The 19,277-nt window shown below is 41.6% G+C and overlaps 1 protein-coding gene and 1 non-coding gene across 4 annotated transcripts in view; both read left to right on the forward strand.

The window, feature by feature from the left end:
* The first annotated feature begins 1,900 nt into the window (after positions 1 to 1,900).
* Positions 1,901 to 19,277, forward strand: part of LOC121278951 (protein Jade-1-like) — a 123,359-nt gene continuing 105,982 nt past the window's right edge. For 2 of the 3 annotated variants that reach the window (XM_041189559.1, XM_041189569.1), the window contains exon 1: positions 1,901 to 2,192. The gene's annotated coding sequence lies outside the window, so the exon portion shown is untranslated. Of the gene's footprint in view, positions 2,193 to 12,849; positions 12,947 to 19,277 lie in introns of those variants that run through there. The other variant, XM_041189587.1, reaches the window with a different exon arrangement.
* LOC121285757 lies at positions 16,287 to 16,393 on the forward strand. The gene has a single exon (XR_005944774.1). It is a non-coding gene; the product is annotated as a U6 spliceosomal RNA (small nuclear RNA).

Raw genomic sequence — 19,277 nt, forward strand, 5'->3', positions numbered from 1 at the left:
TCTTCGCACAAGGCTATGCCTGATACTTCCCAATTTGGAGGGGAAGGTGGAGAAAAGTCAAGGGAACCAAAAAGTGACTCATGATTCACATAGTCGTGAGTGACAATTCACAGTTGGAGAAGCAGTATATGTAAGGAATTTCAGTGGAGGACCAAAGTGGCTACCCGGTAAAGTAAGCTCTGTGACCGGACCATTGTTGTTCTATGTGGAAGTGGGGGGCTAGATCACCCATAAGCATGTGGATCATTTAAGAAGAAGGGAGATATCACAACAAAATGATGTTCCACCTGTAACCATTGTTGAACCTGTGATTCCTGTTGAAGTTGTTCAACCAAGGGTAGACATGCCAGTTGTCTGTGTCAGAGTGGGTGATACTGAACTGCCTATGCCTAATGAGGTACCTGATGTTAATATGGTTCCAGAGAACATGGTTCCTGGAAAAGTTTCAGAAGTTGTGGAGTTACAATGTTCCACATGGATCAGGAAACCACCTGAAAAGCTGAACTTGTAATGTCATGACCTTTGTAAATATTGTAACATCAGGAGATAAATATCCTTATAAACACAACATTTTTTTTCTTTTATTGGATGTGGGCTTAGCCAGCATTTATTGCCCATCCCCAACTGCCCTTGTTCAGAGGGCATTTAGCATCAACCACATTGCTGTGGGTCTGGAGTCCAGGTAAGGACAGCAGGTTTCCTTTCCTAAAGGACATTAGAGAATCAGATGGGTTTTTACAACAATTGGCTATTATTTCAATTTCAGGTTTTTATTGGATTCAAATTCAACCATCTGCTGTGGTGGGATTTGATCCCAGGTCCGCAGACCATTACCCCTGTGTTTCCAAATTACTAGTCTAGTGGCAATACCACTACACCATCACCTCCCCCATAAAAGTTAAAGGAGGAGGAATGTAGTAATTATAGTTTTGATAAAGGTAGGACTGTAGCTTTAGGAATAATCCTGCATTGTAAAATCACATGATCAGTGTAAACCAATCAGATTGTAGTGTGGGGAACCTCCAGGAGGCAGTTTTTCTTTAGTTATAGAGCTTGATGCATGCATGTAGTTGCTGCTACCACCTTGTAAATTAAGTTCAATGTTTCCACCAAGAAAAGTTGTCAGAAAAATTAACTCTATTACAGTATTGATGTTTGTAAGTTATCGATGATAAACAGCGTTTGTTGGTACTGAGTTAACTTAAGGGGAACAGCTACTGATGTTTGTAATGTTATCGATGTTACAATAAACTATTAAAAAGACGTATGAGGAATTCACCAGTTTCCCCACCTGGACGGGTTCAGGCCAAACCTTAGAGTTAGGTGCATAAGAGGGGAGGTGCGGAATGTGGGTTCCCCTACTTCTTCAAGTGCCACTCCAGAGATCTGAGTGTATAAACTGTCTGACAGTCCAGTGCAGTACTAATGGAGTGCTGCACTGTCAGAAATTCTGTCTTTTGGATCAGATGTTACACTGTATGCCCTCTCAGGTGGATGTAAATGATCCTGTGGCACTATTTTAACAAGAAAAGGAAAGTTCTCCCTGAAGTCCAGCCACTTTTTATTCCTTAACCAACATCACTAAAACAGATTATCCTATCAATTTAACACTTAATTTGTGGGATCTTGCTTTGTCCAAATGATGTATTTTCTACACCACAGCAGTGACTACACTTAAATGTCTGCAAAATGCCTCGGATGCTGTGAAGGGCATTAGATGTAAGTTCCTCCTTCTTCATTGCTTCTTCTCTATATAGTATGAACAGAACCGTGACTTACATTTTAAATTACCCTCCCTCTTCAGTGTATTTTGAAATGCGGCTGTTAAACATGGCATCAAGTTTTAGAGGGTTTTTTTTGGAAAACGAAAGCTAGGTTGCGAAGGAGGCTTAATGTAATTCTGTTGACAAGACATGAGAGTGCTCCCTCGTCTGGCAGCAACTGTGGATTAACATGAAGAGAAGACAGAATCCTTCCTTCACCCAACCAACTCCACCATAAGGACCAACGTCAGTCAGTGCATATGTGAAAGAGGGAGCGAGAAAGAGAGATAGAGGGAGCCACAATCTGCTACTGCAGCTGCTTCAACTCCACATTCAAAAAAAATCTTCACCATTTCTGTCCAGTCTCACCTCAACAGACCAGCTTTAAAGCAAAAACAAAAACAAACACACACAAAAAAATTACAGCAGGTACTGTCCTCTTTCAATACTTTTAAGCGTTTTGGCTCGTTAATGGGGGGGGTGTGGAGAAATGAAATAATTGTGTAGGAAAGAAATGCAGGAGGACGATGGGGAGTACAGTGCAGTGAGGGAAAGGAGGGGGGGGGGGTGAGAGGAAGAAGAGGAGGAGATCCGGCGTTTAAAAAAATGTCAAGCTTTTGATGCCTTTTCCGTTGTTGGCCGAGTTTGGGCTGCAAAGGGCTTTTTAGTTCAGCAATTTGATCCCGAAGGTCGCTGATGATGGAAATAATATAGTACGTCATTAATATGGCGCCAAAAGCTTGTGTGTGTGATATGAGAGCGCAAAACGGGGGGGTTGCAAAACAGCGAGGAAGCGACAACTTGGAAGGGGGGGGGGTTGTTTTTCTTTGTAAAAGTTACGGGGTGAAAGGGGGGACCAGTTTTGAAGGTGCATTAGGTTTCTATTAAAAATCGCATCCGTGTTTTTTTTCTCTCTCCGCTTTTATAATTTGCAGCAGGTTTTCATTGGCGTACGCGATTAAGGCATATGTGGGATCATAATGAGTTGTTTGGGGAGTCCCAGTTCTCTCTCTCTCTCTCTATCTATAGTTGCTCTGTCTCTATGTATCTATAGAGTTGGAATACACTGTATCCTTTTGCAGCTACTGTTGCAAAGCGGCGTGGAACGTGACGCGGATGGAACGCTCCGGGTCCGGCTCCGGCTCCCGATCCGGGCCAGCGGCTCGTGCTCACTCGCGGCGTGCAGACCTATAAAGAGAAGAAAGCAAGCTTTGCTTTTTCTCTCTCCCTCCCTCCAACCAACCCTTTCGTACTGTTGGGGAGGGGTGGAGGGCTAGTTATTTTAAGCATTGCATTATTTAAATTGCAAAAAAGAAAATCGCATCCTAGCGGAAGCATTTGTGCATAAACTCGTCATCCATTTATTACATGCAAAAATATATTGGGGGGGGGGGGGGGAGGTGTCAGCCAAAAAAAAACGTGTGCCCAGCGGATTTTGGGTGAATTGGAGGGGATTAGGATTTGGCGTTTTTAACACATGTTGCGCAGATTATAACCTTAGTGAGGAAAATGCATAAAATGTACTGACAGTCGGACTTTGGAACGCAGCGTCTAAGTCGTTGCCTGTTTAAAACGACGTTTTTTTCTAATCAGGATTTTTTTTTGGCAGCCTCTCAAATGTCCGTTTTATATGTGGACGTGTGCACGACGGTCCGGCTTAAACTTTCTTTCAGTGCGGCGTCCGTGGTTGCCTCCCCTCCCGAATCCCCCCCCCCCCCCCGCAAGGTCTTAACATAATTTCGGACCTGTAAAATTATGAATTGGGTTTTGTTTCCTGAATTTAGCGTAGTTTCTGTCCTCAATTTTTTTTTGGTTGGGGGGGGGGGGAAGAAACTGCGCGCACTTCAGGAATGCTTAAGTGCAAACACAGCTGCTGCCATTCACAACACAGCCAATTTTAAAAATGAGGCAAGATTAGTTGTGTTGGGATGCACCTTCATAGCCGGAGGCCAAATGTATTCGCAGCAGTGGATTGGCGTAGCTAAGTACATTGACACAGTTTATCTTTGACAAACAACTGTAATTGGTGGTCGTGAGGTGGGGAGAGGTTGGTGATCTCTCTAAGACTTTGGCTACCTCACTTGTCAAGTTTTTTTTTTGGTTGCAAAGTTTATTGACTTGAGGTTTTTAAGAAATAAACTGGCTTGACCTATCAACGTGTCTGGGCAAAGCTGGGTTTTTTAGCTCCGATTAACCTATTCCAATGTATTGCTATTTGTTTCGTTTGGTGGGGTTGTATAATTTTTTAAATTTATAATTTTTTCTCTGTTCCAAAGCACCTCTTTGATGAGGCAGACACTGATAGCAAATGCGAGTAGGAGCTAATGGTACCTTGGTGTGCTGAAATGTTATACTCATTAAGAGACCCTTAGTAAAATAATGTTTTAACAAATGCTGCTTTATTTGTGGAGATTTTTTTGTCAAAATGTATTGGCATGTAATGCCAAAACTGTCTCACCATACCAAACCAGTATGTTTATTGGCAGATTAGTGTTACGGAGTTGCGTTGACGGAAGTATTAAACACATTCACTGATTTCTGTGTCGGAGTTCCCTGTACAGGTTTCTTAGAAATTTTCTCATAGTCACACCTGAACAATTTAAATTTCTAGTGTGTTAGTTAATCTGTTTAGGTCTGTTGTTAGGATCACCACAGCAAAGAAGGAGACCATTCAGCCCATCAAGTCCTTGCCATCTCTAGTGACCAAACCAGTCACTTTCTGCCTGAAACTAGGTCTGACCTGTAGTGCCATGAACTTCACCGTGGTTGGGGGGGGGGGGGCAGGCTGCAAATTGAGCCCCATGATGCTGGCACCAGTCTGATCCTATTAGCTGTCTAGCCAACCAGCCCCCAAGGAGTTCGAGTTCCTGTGGCAACCTGCACTTTTATGTGTCTGGAGCTATGAATAGTGATGGTAGAGGCTCCAATTTTCCTTTCCTTTACACAGCTGACCTAGAATCTCTCCCACTCTTACTGTCTGCCATTTGTGTGTGTTGGAAGGATTTATAAGTTGATACTCAGCCTGTTTGACTGTGTTATGAAGGCACCTTTCTTGGCCATCAAGTCCTGGAGTGGGACTTGGAACCCAGAGCTTCTGGCTCAGAGACAGGGACACTACCCACTGAACCACAAGATCTCCTCTCAGTCCCATTCCCCCACTCTATTTCTGTAGCCCTGCAAGTTTATTTCCTTCAAGTATCCATTCAATTTCCTTTTGAAATCATTGATCATCACTGGTACAGCTGTCCACCTTTTATGAAGTTTTTGCTTTAAGGGGAGAAAGTAAGGGGCAAACACTCATTTCAGAGGGAATACATTCCTAGAACTGCTTCGGACTCATGTTCTGCTGGTTCTTGTGCTATTCATGGAAACTTGTGTAGTTCTGGAGGTAAAATAGATATGGATTTGCATTTTGTGTAGAGGGCTTTATTACGATGTCTAATCATCTGTAGAAACACAAAAAAATCAGCTGAAATTTAGAAATCAGCAGGAATGCAGTGTGAAATTAGTTGAAGATTCTTTTAACCCTTGGCTTCAAAAAATACCAAGGACTGAACCTGCCAAAGCTTGCTGAATTACCAACTACTTAATCGTTTCCATATGGGCATCAATGATTCATCACTTCTATGTAGGCAATGGTTATATGATTGTCAGTGTAATTATCCCAGTAAACAATAATTTGGTTTCACAGTGTTTTACTTAGCATAGTGCAATAGCGTGCAGAAGTTCCATATCACAGCTTAAATGGAGGTAAACTTACAGAGCGGGCAATGATATTCTGATTTAATAATTACCCAATGTGCTTATTGAAGTTGGCCAATTGAAGTCCATGCAGTAATGTAACAAGTTGCTGCATGCTCTCTGTTTATGTACATAATGCGGATGCTACGACTGTTAAGGTCTTTTGTCAAAACAGTGCAGTACTCCTCTTGGTGCTGGTTCAGACTTTCTGGTCAAGTTCTCTGGTTTTCCCTTTTGGTTTGTCTGCAGTCTTTTTCTCTTCTAGCCAACACCTGGCATGTGCTTACACTGTTAGATGATACTTTTGCTAGCTTATACCACTGAGTCAAGTGTGTGATTACTCTTGCAGACACTACTATAAACTATTTCAACAACTGTTGGACAATTCTGTATTAACCACTTCAACATTCCATTCTTCACCCTTCCAACAATCACTCAATACTCATGAATTTTTTGCATTAGCTTTTTAAGCACCTTAGCTTTTCAAAATTAAAGCTCTACACAATCCACCATTGTTTGCCAAGGTTAGACTTTTAATATACCGTTGTTAACAGATTTGCTTCAAAGATGGGGCGGTGGGGGGAAGGGGGGACTGTCACTTGCTCAACAGTCTCGCTATCTAGAGATTGAAAATCAATAATTAGTCTCCACTTAAAATGTCCGTTCGTAAATTTTAGTTTTGTCTATTTACGCAGGTACTTTATACCCTGTATTGATTAAAAGTTAACATTCTACTGTACATGTTTTTGTTAACAGAACTATTATTCCGAGGCCAAATATTATTGTTCTGTGAGATAAGAAGGAAACTGTCATTAGTTTGATTTGTGTCACTTCAGTCATTATCATGCAGGGTTCAAGGTCAGTTCAAGCACCAACTTGCCTTCTGACATGAAAATCATGTAAAGAGGTTCACCCCACAGTGCTGGATTTGCCACAGGGTTTCCTAAAGCGTTGCCTGTAGCCTTGTGGAGATGAAAACTATGCTGATCAATTTGTTAACTGCAGTGTGCCTGAAATAGCTGGAGGTGGCCAATTCCTGTCTGCCATCTCTCTGGTAATTAAAACACTTTTTTGTTCTGAAGATGCCTTTAGTCCATGTAGGTTTGATTCTGTTGCTGCTCGGGGAGGGGGGGGGGGGGGGAGGGGGGGGCGTTGTTTTGAGTGGGCTCCATTCCCAGAACAGTGAAAAGCCACCTGAATTCTATCATCGTGTTCAGTTCGTGTTGTAGCAGCCACTATGTCAGATGTATGTTAAAAGCTTTAACCTGTGTGCTTTCTTACTGCTATTTAAATAGCCTGAAGTCTGGTGATTCAATAAGTTGCGCAGAATTTTTTTTATGTTGAGCAGCATTACTGCACAAAGTTTGAAGTGCACTTTTCAATTTCTTCATTAACAGTTTGTGATTTTCCGTAACTGACAACTGTTTGCAAATAGGAGCTGAAAACTTCAGCACAGTTCAAAATCTTAAAAAGAATGGTACTGAATAGGTAACAGTGTTATCAGCCCTTTAGTGGTTGTAACTCTTAAGGTCACTTAGTGTTTTCTTTTCAAGAGAGGGTGGCAGCTTTCCACCTTGTAAGATGATGGTTTGCATCAGAGTGGTCAATTCTGCATTAAACATTGCCTGGTGTGGCTCAGGAACCCTACTCTGGCATGGTAGTCTCTGCTGTACTTGCAGCTGAGGAAGACTGGGCTGAGACGGTGCTTGATTTCCTGGCCTCTGTTTTCTCTTGGCCCTCTTCTTGGCCAGCTGAGCTTTTCGTTCTGCTTGCCTCTTTCATTCCCCTTCCAAGCAGTGAGCCTCCACCGCCGTAAGCAGATGTCTCCCAGTTGCCTGTCTTGATGTCCGCCATCTTCATATCTTGTTTGCAGGTGTCCTTATAGCAGAGGTATGGATGTCCAGGAGGTTGTGACCCAGTGCCCAGAACACTGTACAGAAGATCTTTGGCTTTATGGCCATCATCCATTCGATGAATGTGGCAGAGCTAGCGCAAGCGTTATTGGCTTAGCAATGAGTATATCCTGATGGAATTAGCATGCTTATGGATCTCTGAATTGGTGACCTTGTCCTGCCAAGAAAGGTCGAGGATATGTGTGAGACAGCAAAGGTGGAAACTGTTCAACCTTTTCTCCTGCCTAGCATATGTTGTCCAGGTCTCACCACTATAGAGGAGTACTCTGAGGCTACAGGCTTGGTAGATTCACAGTTTGGTGTTCTCAGTCAAGTTGCTGTTGTTCCACACTTTTACTAAGCTTGGATGTAACAAAGCTATAGCTTTTAAGATGCATGTGTTGATTTCAGCATCAAGTAACATATTGCTGGTGTTTGTGGAGCCTAGATATGCAAAACTATCAACAATCTCCAGTGTCACATGTTGATGGATGGCCGTTTGGCAACATCCTGGACCATGATATTTGTATTCCTGATGATCATGGTCAAACCAAGCCCTTTACAGGAGTGAGAGAGCCTGCATGTTTGCCACTGAAAGTGTTTCCCAGTATTAAATAATAGTGCAGCATCATCAGCGTAGAGCAAGACTCTGATGAGGACTTGGCACACCTTTGTCTCAGATCTCAGACGAGCAAGGCTGACCAGCTTTCCATCAATTCTGGTATGTAAGTGGACACTCTTTGTAAATGACCTGAAGGCACATAACAGCAGCAAAGTGAAGAATATGCCGAAAAGTCCCGGGACCAGAATGCAACCCCTGTTGCCCCTTCGTAGCTGAACTCGCACGTCATGTTGCCATGGAAACAGGAGATCACACAGAGCAGCTTCACAGAATTGTGACGGTGTAGAAGGAAGCCTTTCAGCCCACCGTGTCTGCACCAACTCTCAGAGCGTTTTAACTTAGTGCCAATCTCCTGTCTTTTCCCTGTAATCCTGCACATTGTTTCTATTTAAATAATCATCCAATGCCTTCTTGAATGCCTTAATTGAACTTGCCTCCACCATACTTCCAGACAGTGCACTCCAAACCCTAACTACTCACTGTGTGAAAATGTTTTTTCTCACCTCGCATTTGCTTCTTTTACAAAACACTTTAAAACTGTGCCCTCTGGTTCTCGATCTATTTACGACCAGGAACAGTTTCTCCCTATCTACTTTGTCCAGACCGCTCATGATTTTGCAAGCTTCTATCAAATTTCCTCTTAGCCTTTTCCTCTTCAAGGAAAACAGTCCCAACTTCTCCAATCTTTTCTCATTCCTGAAGTGTCTCATCCCTGGAACCACTCGTGCAAATCTCTTCTGCATTCTCTCCAATGCGTTCACATCCTTCCTATAGTGTGGCGCCCAGAACTGTACATAATACTCTAGCTGAGGTCTAACCAGTGTCTTATATAAGTTCTTCATAACCTCCCTGCTCGTGTACTCTTTGCCCCTATTAATGAAGCCTAGATACTGTATGCTTTAGAAACAGCTCTCTCCATCTGTCCTGCCATCTTTAATGACTTATTATGGCGGAGCTGGATAATCGAACCCATAGTGGAGAAGCTTAGTAAAGCTATTGACTTATCAAAGCTCCAGGTACTGATGCTGTACTGTTTGAACTTTCAAGAGGTGATGTTTTTTGAATTCTGTGCGAAAGCTATGAATATGGACGACGCAGTTCGGAGAGAGATTTTCCAGGAATTTCCAAAATGTAAAAATCACAATTTTAATTGAAGAGGATGTACTTCCAAAATTGTTGATTTTTAAAATTAATTTTGATTAAGTGAATTCCATAATTTTATAATCAGCAGTGCTAGAAGATGTTCTGAGTTTACCCCTGATGAGTCAGATTTCCTTTTTATTAATTTTTGGCAAGTGAAGTAGAACTTTTAACCAGAGGAGATGATTCTGGTCAAGAAACACAAATGGTGTGAAGCTAGGGAATGAGATAAGAAGAGCTGCAACGGCAAACAAACAATTTAAACTAACAGCAGCACAGACAGCAAAAACAGAAAATGCTGGAAAAACTCAGCAGATCTAACAGCATCTGTGGAAAGAAAGATGGAGTTAACGTTTCAAGTCCATGTGACTTCAAGAGTCATACAGACCCAAAATGTTAACTCTGTCTTTCTCTCCACATATGCTGTTAGGCCTGCTGAGTTTTCCCAGCATCCACAGTATTTTGCTTTTATCTGGCAGTACAGGCAGGTTTGCACAAGTTTGGAAGTGGACAGAGAAGCAGTCTGTTGCACTTGGTGATCCATTCTCCCTATGCTTTAACATGTTTTTCATAGCTCTCATTAGCTGTATCTTCTTTTGGCTGCAATCCAGCCATGTCTTTAACTAAGTGGGGTCCACCTCATCTGCTTTTTAGCAGAGGAGCATGTTTTGTCTTCCTTGCTCCTCTCATGAACGTTGGCGTAAGAGGCCATGGGGACAGGTTGGCAAAGTGATTGTGTGAAAGTAGTAGTAGTAGAAGAAAATAGTGTGAACATTAGCACACTATTGACAGTGAAGGCACCACTTTTGAGGCTGATCTTTTCCGCAGCGCCCACTCGTGTATTTACAGGTCAGGGCTCATGAGCAGGCACTCTGGCCGTTTCTGTCCCAAGGGTCAGAAGCCGGATGTAGGAATGCTATTGTCACTCTGGCTGTGGATATCTCACTTAGCAGAAGTCGCTGACTACCATTTGAGCTTAGCATTTGCTGTGCTAGTTGAACACTTAAAATATGGTGAATGTGGAATATGCGGCATGAGAAATACAGCTGAGGATGTACAGTTGTTGAATGAGACTTTCCATGTTGGTGGAGTGTAATTTATCCATGCTGGCTCAAAATCTATAGATACAGGAGATCTGCTAAAGGCTTGATTTACTTTTGATGCAAAGAGGAAGTTCACGTTTGGTCTTGATAGGAGCAATTAGTCATATACCTACATGTGCTTCAGGAATTCTAGTTGCCTTTGCCTCCTCTAATTAGCTTTTCCTTCTTGCCTGGTCATACAGTGTTGGGATCTGGAGTCAAGAGGCCAGTTTATTCCTACTTTGTGACTCCTCTCTTTGTATTTACAGCTGAGCTTTTAATGTTTAGTCAGCGAGAGAGAGAGAGTGTGTGTGTGTGTTGTATACAAGAAACACAATGCACAGATGAGGCTCACCTTATTAGTTGAATGGTGCCAATTAGCTAGTGGAAACCTTTTGGCTGAGGAAATCCGGAATTGTACTGACATCAGAAATATTCTCAGGGGCCTTCATAAACAAAAAATTGCCACCTACCCTCCTGGTGACATTTTCATAACAAAAATAAATACGCCCAAAAAACACTTCAAATCGTCACCCAGAAATAAGATGGCTGGCACAGTGAGATCACACTACACACCTTCAGTCTGAGGCCGAGTAGAATTACACTTTTAGTGGCTGTGAAAATCTAACTTTCATTGATCACTGCTTGCTTATGCTTTTTTAACATTAGTTTTTATTACTTTAACAATCAGGCCTCTGTTACAGTGTGTGGGTATGGTTGACAGCCTTCTGTATGTTGTTAGGTCATAAAATGGTCTCTGGGATCAAAATTGATGCTGAATAACTCAATGATCATCTTACCAGTATGTCTTTACCCTCTTCACCAGAATTGATCTTTCAAGATCCTGCTGATTTTTTTTCATTGAAACTGGAAAATGCAGGAACGCCTCATAGTGGAGCACCTTTTACTCCGATATAGAAACGTAGAAAATAGAAGGAGTAGGCCATTCGGCCCTTTGAGCCTGCTCCGCTATTCTTCATGATCATGGCTGATCATCCAACTCAATAGCCTGCTCCCGCTTTCTCCCCATATCTTTGATCCTTTTCGCCCCAAGAGCTATATCTAACTCCTTCTTGAAACATACAACATTTTGACCTCAACTACTTTTCTGTGGTAAAGAGTTCCACAGGCTCACCACTCTCTGGGTGAAGAAATTTCTCCTCATCTCAGTCTATGTGCTCCTGTTGAGTGAAACTCCATGCTGGGAACAGCGTTGCAAAATTTACCTTTGTCAGATGCAAATGGGAATAATCTATGGCTCAACTATGCTAACTTCTGATGTAGGAGGAAATTCAAAGTAGTTCCTTTCTTCTTTGTCTTCTGCCAACGCACATGTACAACAACTTCTAAGTATTGTTCGTAATCTTTTTACCTTGTTTCCTATGCATTGGTAAAAATGTACATTCACAGTAACTTTGGGGTTCTGTCAGGTTTCTGCTTTGTGGTGTTGCGAAAGTCTAGAATTAGGGCTCAGCATGAATGGGGAGGCTCCCTGATAGGGCAAGCATGGTGAGGGAGGTTTGGGGGGGGGGTGTGGGGGTAACGTGAAGGGGGTGGGGTGGGGGCCTCAACATGAGCGGGAAGGCTCTGCAGTGTGGGCAAGCAGGTTTGAAGGGAGGGGAATGAGGGCTAGTCTCGCACTGCTGAAGTTTGAAACTACATGAAGTGCCACTGCCTAGTGTGATTTTAAATTGGCTGTAAAAATGCTCCTTTGAGGTCCCTTGAACATCCTTGAAATTCAATTTAAATACTCAGATAATGTGGGCACTGCCACTTGCACCAACTCAAAGTGAGTGGAGTAGATGGTGTATTTAAAACCGTCTGCTCTTCTTTAGTAAGTAATCAGCTTTTGGATGTCATTGAGTGAATTTTTGCCAGAATTGTATCTACAGACTAGTGTTTGGTAGCCAGAGATTCGTGCAGAGCTGGGAGTTTAACTCTGGTCCACGGGGCACACAAGTTATTAGCAGGTAGTAGAGTGGGTGTGCTTTACTTAAGGGATGAGTAAGTTGTGCTTATGTTTCCTGTTTTCCAAATCTGAAAAATAACTTCATGGCTAGTAAATGAGTGAGTGGAATTTTCCAGTCTTAGTCAGGACTGGCTGTTTTGATTTTCAGAGGTTGCAGAAATAGTTGGCAAACTATGAATGCATGAGAATTTGATACCTCTTATGGGATGCAGTTCTCTGGAGTGGCTGTGTTTGGTATATTTTTAAAAACATTTTTTGGAACAGGTTAAATAGTTTATATAAACTTCGGCTAGACAGGGGTGCTTTTGGGATACGACCCTTTTACCAGTCTAAATAATCAATGGCGTATAAGTTGACCCAGCCTGTAAGACGACCCAATTTTTCCAGCTCCCAAAAACGTTTCCTGCATTTGCTCGGTATATAAGTCAATTTCCCTTTCCAGTTATGACATGCTATAATTGCATTAGTAATCTGTCTCAATTTTTCACCCCACAAATGCTTGTTTTACTTTATGCTTGGTATTTTATAACTAGGTGTAAGGGATCAAACAGTTGATGGTGTGAAGATGTGTGTTTTGGACAGACCACTCTGTGCAGATGACATTTCAAAATGGCGACCACCCAAACCCATACTGGGGATTCACTTTAATGCTCAGGATATAAGTCGACCCAGGTTTTTGAAAGGATTTTTCGAGACTTCGAAGGGTCGTCGTGTACTCCAACATCACTTGAAGAATGGTATAAATCTTAAATATATTCAGTTTTGAAAGTAGGACAACCCTACTGAACCGTGAAAGGCCCAGCAAGGGTTAATTGAGTTATTGAGCTACAGTGAAGAAGTGTTTTTTCTCTTCCCCTTTCAGTTAAGCAGCAGTCTAGGGAATATATTGCATGGAGCCCTTTGTGCCTGATGCATTTCTTCTTTAATAAAGCTTCTTTTGATAGTTTCAGGAAATGTTATGTTGCAGTTTTAATGGGACTAAGTGAGCATGGGAAAGTAGTTGAAGTGTGCAGGCCGGAGAGGTTGAATGACTACAGAGATAAAGGCAATAGAGTGGATCTCCTTTCTGAATTACCAGATCTCCGATGGATGGCAGTAGCAAGGCTGCAGTTGCGCCCTCTGTTGGGAAGGGGAAGATGATTAGGCAGGGTTCCACTTGTACAGTGAATCCCACTACGATATGCAAAAGTGTAAATAAGAAAGGAAGACTTAATGTTTATGTAGCATCTTTCACAATCCCTGAGCACTCCAAAGCATTTTGCAGTGAATGGGAAGAGTAGTCAGTGTTGCAATGCAAGCAACATGGCAGCCAGTTTTGTGTGCAGCAAAGTCCTACAAACAGCAGCTGTTGGGCAAGGACAGCAAAGGGTTCGGTTGTGGTTCCTCCCTGGTTGTATAATCAGTCTAGACTTACTGCCTAAGCAGACGTGTGAAGAATGGTTGCTTGGAATCAGAAGATGACTGATGCCAAGGAATGATACCCCAGTAAAGATTGGCCTTCAAGAGAGAGAAGGGAAGCAAGTATTTTTTAAAAAAAACAGGATGGAAGTTCAAAGCTGAACTTTTAATATTAAAAAAACACAACTGAATAAATTAACTGCCCAGATTGTTTGTGAGCGAGGCAGATCAGAAAGGCCCCAAGTTAACTTGCCAATTTGCAGCATTTGATCTCATCTGGTACAGACATTATATATGGCCGCAGTGGGCACTGATTACGGAAGGGACAAATGGCAAAGGTTTCTAGTTGTGACTGAATTTGTAAGTCAACAGAAATATCAGTTGAGAGCTTGTCTTTTGGCCTAGTGGGTAGTGACACTGTCCTATGTACTTGAAAACAGCCATAGAAATTGGAAGGAACCAGGTTTGACCCCTGGCCTATACTGACCTCAGCAGTGCCACTACCATGTGCTTCAGTGCACCTGGATCTGTCAAGTTTTTCACTCCTGATCATTTCAGTGACCCCTGCTGGAATGTGTGCTTGTGCTAACATTAGTAGTCACTAATAGGACCCTCTGGCGTATGACTCCCATCTTTGCCAAATGATAGCCTACTGACAATCATTATCTAGGTTAATATTGATTGGTGAGTGACTAGTTATACTACTGGTGACTTGGATTCTACTAGTGACTTGTGGTTGGATACATTTGCAATTATGAAAGCACTTGGGCATAAAAGCCTTGATATGTTTTTAATGTCAATTTCAATTCCAAAATCATGAACTGAAGAAATTTTTGGCTTGATATGGAGTCAGCAAAAAAGTGGTGACGCAGCTTGTGTGTTAAAATTTAGAATTAAACTTCCTCCTCTTCCCTTACTTTAAGCTGTGAAAGTGGGTAACCTGCAGTAAGGAGGTGAGCTTTTTTCATATTTTACATCTTAAAAAATATAGAAATGTCTTTTTTACTACTGCTGAAAACCTAATGGGGATAGAAGACTCATAGGTAGAGATTTTTCCTACATTTCAGTGGTGACTACATTTCAAATGTATCTTATTGGCCTAAGGATCTTATTGATCTCTGGAGTTGTGGAAGGTAATGTATAAATACAAGTCTTTATTTTCATTGTGTTGTTCCTTAAGATATCAGGGGCCTTATTTTGTACTTTTGGGAGGAGGATTGTTGAGCTTCCTTTTCGCCTGGAATGTTTTATGTTTATACTCCATGGTAAAGTCATCCACTTACCACTAGCACATGGCATCAACCCAATTTGGAAATGAAGAGGTGTGATGACATTGGCTTCACACGTCTTGAGCGTCTTAATATGCTTCACTGAGAAAAGTAGCAAAAAGGTCATTGCTTGCTGCTGACAATAGAGAAGAGTTAAATTGGGATGTGGCTGGTTGACATGAACTGTACACGGAGGACTACTTGGCATTTGGAAATTCTCTGGAGCTCCATAATCTAAAAGGTGGCTGATCTGTCTGGCTGCTTTGGCGCCTGACAAAAATCTCCAGCGGTGGCAGGTTTTGGGGGATTACGGTGTACTTCACCAGGAACATTGGTGGCCAGTCAACCACTGATAACACCAGTTTAACTAGGCTGGAGTCCAGCAATATCTGAAATGCCTCTGAAGTGCACACACAGTTTTAAATGCAAGGCATCACACTTGCAAATGAAAAATGCCTAAAAACCAAATGGTAATATATCAACATTTCATCCATTGAGCTCGTGGTAGCATCTATGTTCGTAAATACAAGAAGCTGGAACTTGCAACTTCTTCTGCCAACTTATTTGTATTGTGTCTCCGTGCAGGTTAGCTGTTCTGAAGTTATAAGCCAGATTAGCAAAGTTATAAAGTAAATGACTGTCCCTTAAGGCCAGACATTCCTTATGTGGAAAGGATGGAGATGAACAGCTGCATTGTACAATTGTAAAACTTCTGCAAAAAGCCATATTTGAGAAGTTACTAAGAGAACAACATTTATTCGCACACTTCATTTTCGGTCTACTTAGAGTGGTAAATGGTTGTGTCTTGTTCTGAGAGATGATATGCAGTTGTATAATTGATGTTTTCCAGATGTGGGATTCAGACTAGGTCAGGTTGTCAGTGTCTATGACTGACAGGTCAGCAATACAGCAGCATTGGTATTTTCCAGCCCCTCTTCACACTCCCAGAACCTGACCCTCAATGCTTCAGTAAGCTTTCCGCTGAAAGTGGTTCTGTTGAATGGTTAGCTCTAGTGCTGTTTCTGAGCACAATACAATACAATGCAGGAGTCATTTATTTCCCCCAAAGGAACAGCACTTGTCACTGTGATGATTCATGTACAATCACTTAACTGAACTCAACAAACAGTGGGGGACAGATTGAATGTCCAGAAAGTTAGTATCTGGACAGGGTGGGAAAGTTGGATGTATCGGTGCTGCCTGGAGGAGAGAGTGCTACAGCTTTATCAGTTACATGCCTATTTTAACATATGTCTCTATTGGAAAGAATGATTTGCAACACCAATCATTGATCAACCCAGCTGGTGCTATAGTTTTAATATTCACTCAAACTGTGTGAGCATGCATGGAACCAGTTATCCTGTGCTGCAATACGGGAATTTTTCATTTATATAGTGAAAAGACAGTGTCCCTGCTCGCTTCGGCAGCACATATATTAAAATTGGAACGATACAGAGAAGATTAGCATGGCCCCTGCGCAAGGATGACACGCAAATTCGTGAAGCGTTCCATATTTTAGACTTACAAAACATTTCACTTGGTATGAGGCTCAGTGATGTAAACAATAGTTACAGGGAAATTGCAGTCTCTTTTTAGTGAAGGCCTTGAAAATTGGTTCATTGGGAGTTAAGGAATACATCTCACTGATCAGTGGAAAATGGTGCCTCATGTTGTCTGAGCAACTGCCCTGGATTTATCCATTTGTCAGCTTGCTTTTTTTCCCCTTTTATCATGGAAATAGAGACTGGGAAGACCAGATATGATTAAGAAAGAGGGATAAAAGTGACAGAAAAAGTAAAACAAAAAAATATTTAATTTTTTTTTCATACTCTCCAACCTAATTAACATCTGAAGGCATGAGATCCCACATTTATAAAATTAAATTTCAGGACCAGAGAGTTAGTTTGGCACTAATCATCACTTATCATACTGTTAAAACCCATTATGCCTGAATACATTAGCTCTAACTTTTTCAGCAATTTTCATTGTGAAACTAATGGGCAAGTCCAGCAAGTTCACACCATTGCAGCCATCCCTTGGCCAAATCATTTGGTGCGGACTGGAACAGCGCAGCCTGTGGAGGAGCAGGATATTTCTAACAACAACCTCTGGATTTCTATGTTTATCTGTGCATGTCCATATTCCAGAAGTTTTTATCAAATTTCCTCAGTTCTAAACGTGAGCATGTGTCACTGTTATTCTCATCACAAATTCCATTATATTGTAAGAAAAAGTTGTGGTAAGATTGGAAATTGTCACTTGCTAGTATCATTTGGGCTAAGATGAAACTTCTATATTTTCCTTCATGTTGGCCTTCAGTTTACTGTTAACTCGGATGGCTAACATACATTTGTACTGGTTGCATAATGAAGGAGCTGAAAGTTAATTCGTGCAAGTGAACTGGTAGTTCAGCCAAGTTTTAGAATGGCTCCTGAATCTGACTATGTAGTTAAATCATTTAAACTGAAATATTATTCAAAGTACCAAAACACTGCACTTGGTACAGCTGTAAAATAGGATTAAAAATGTTAAAAGTGCCCGGATGGTCGAAACTGGAATTTTCACTTTACAATTCCGTTTTAAATGCTTGGCTTTGAGCATTGGTGTGCTATTTACAAAAGGTGCAGGTATAATTTCAAACAATTATGTTAAAGTCTGAATTTGATTGAGTTTGTCCTTCAGCTGTAAATGAAAAGCAGAACATGGCCTTCAAAAGATTTTTGGGGAATAAAAGGACACGCAGCAAAAGTGCATTTGGCCCCCAAATTTCCCTCTGTTGGCTCCCCACTATAATTGAACTCAATTCCATCACTGTCCACCCTCTTCTCCCAAGGTTGTCTTTTTCCAGAAATGCATCTCACTGTCTTGTGCCTGTGTATGCTATTTGCTGGTCTCCGATGGTAACCTACCCACCTTGTCTATTGCTCTTTTAAAACCTTTGTCTGCAGAACGCATTTTTTGCAAATCCCCTCAGTTTTCAAAACAACCACCAGTTCACCTCAAAACCTCTTAACAGGAACATAAACTTAGCTTTATTACCAGGACCTTGACCTACACTGCACCTTCTCAAATACTATGGTATGGAGACAACACCACATGTGGTCTAACTAGTACTTTGTAGAGTAACCAGATCACCTCTTCTTTGCATTCTGACACAGTACTAATTAATCCCAGTGTACTGTTTGCCTATTACTGCAGGCATGCACTGGGTTGATGGTGACAATTTTTAGGCAATAAATTCCAAGTTTTCATTTCCCTGGTTCTTGATAATCTTTTAAAATGAAAACAATTAAACTAAATCAATCCCTGGTTCTTGATAGTGTTGTCATGCTAACAAATCTCTACCGATGTCCCGCCTTCCCCATCTCCCTCCCCATCACACCATCCCACCCCCACCGCCGCACCATTCCAGTTTTCTTTCTTTCTTTCATGTTTTCCTCTTCCAACTTCCAAAATTTACTTCAACCTTGCTGTTCCTTCTGTTCTGGGGTGCTGACAGATCTGGTACCTCCCCCAAATGGCATGCTTTGTGAGTGGTACTGTGTTGTGGGCCAGAGAGAGAGAAGGACTTGCATTTATATAATTCTTTGTCACAACCACTGGATGTCTCAAAGTGCTTTACAGCCAATGAAATACTTGTTTTGAAGTGTGGTCACTGTTCTAGTGTCGGAAATCCAGCAGCCCAGTTGCGCACAGCAAACTTCAATGTGATAATGACCAGATAAAGTAATTTGTATTTGCAGAATTGATTGAGAGTGAAATATTGGCCAGGACACTGAGGATAACTCCCTTGCTCTTCTTTGAAATAGTGCCAGAAGATCTTTTACATCCATCTGAGAGGGCTGGTGGGGCCCCAGTTTAATGTCTCGTTGGCACCTCCAACAGCGCATTGCTCCCTCAGTACTGCAGTGAAGTGTCAGCATCGATTTTTTTTTTTGCTCAGGTCCTGGAGTTGGACATGAACCTTAAACCTTCTGACTCAGAAACATTAGGAGAAACATTATAGTTACAACTTCACCTCACTTGCTATCCACATAATATAGAGTTATTTTGAAATAAATCTGTGCAGAGGGGAAAAATATTGCAAATGATAAACTAATGTTTGTTATTGTATGTCTGACACCTCCAGTTTCCACAGTCTGCAGATAGTGTGGCATTATTTAACTCAAATTAACTTTATTCCCTGATGTTCAAAAGCCTCAAAAAATTAAGCACTAGTCCCATTGATGTCTCAATTCTGAACTGGGATTGTCCATCAATTCACAATTCAGTTCAGTTGAGTAGCTATTGCACTCTGATAAATGCCTTGTACTTGTGTACCTGAAGACTGGTGTATAGCAGAAGAATGCATTTGGTGACTATAAACTGAATTGTGGATGAGAGAAGGTCTCGTTTTATTACC

This window comes from Carcharodon carcharias, chromosome 1 (assembly GCF_017639515.1).
Source record: "Carcharodon carcharias isolate sCarCar2 chromosome 1, sCarCar2.pri, whole genome shotgun sequence".
In the NCBI taxonomy this organism is placed as follows: domain Eukaryota; kingdom Metazoa; phylum Chordata; class Chondrichthyes; order Lamniformes; family Lamnidae; genus Carcharodon; species Carcharodon carcharias.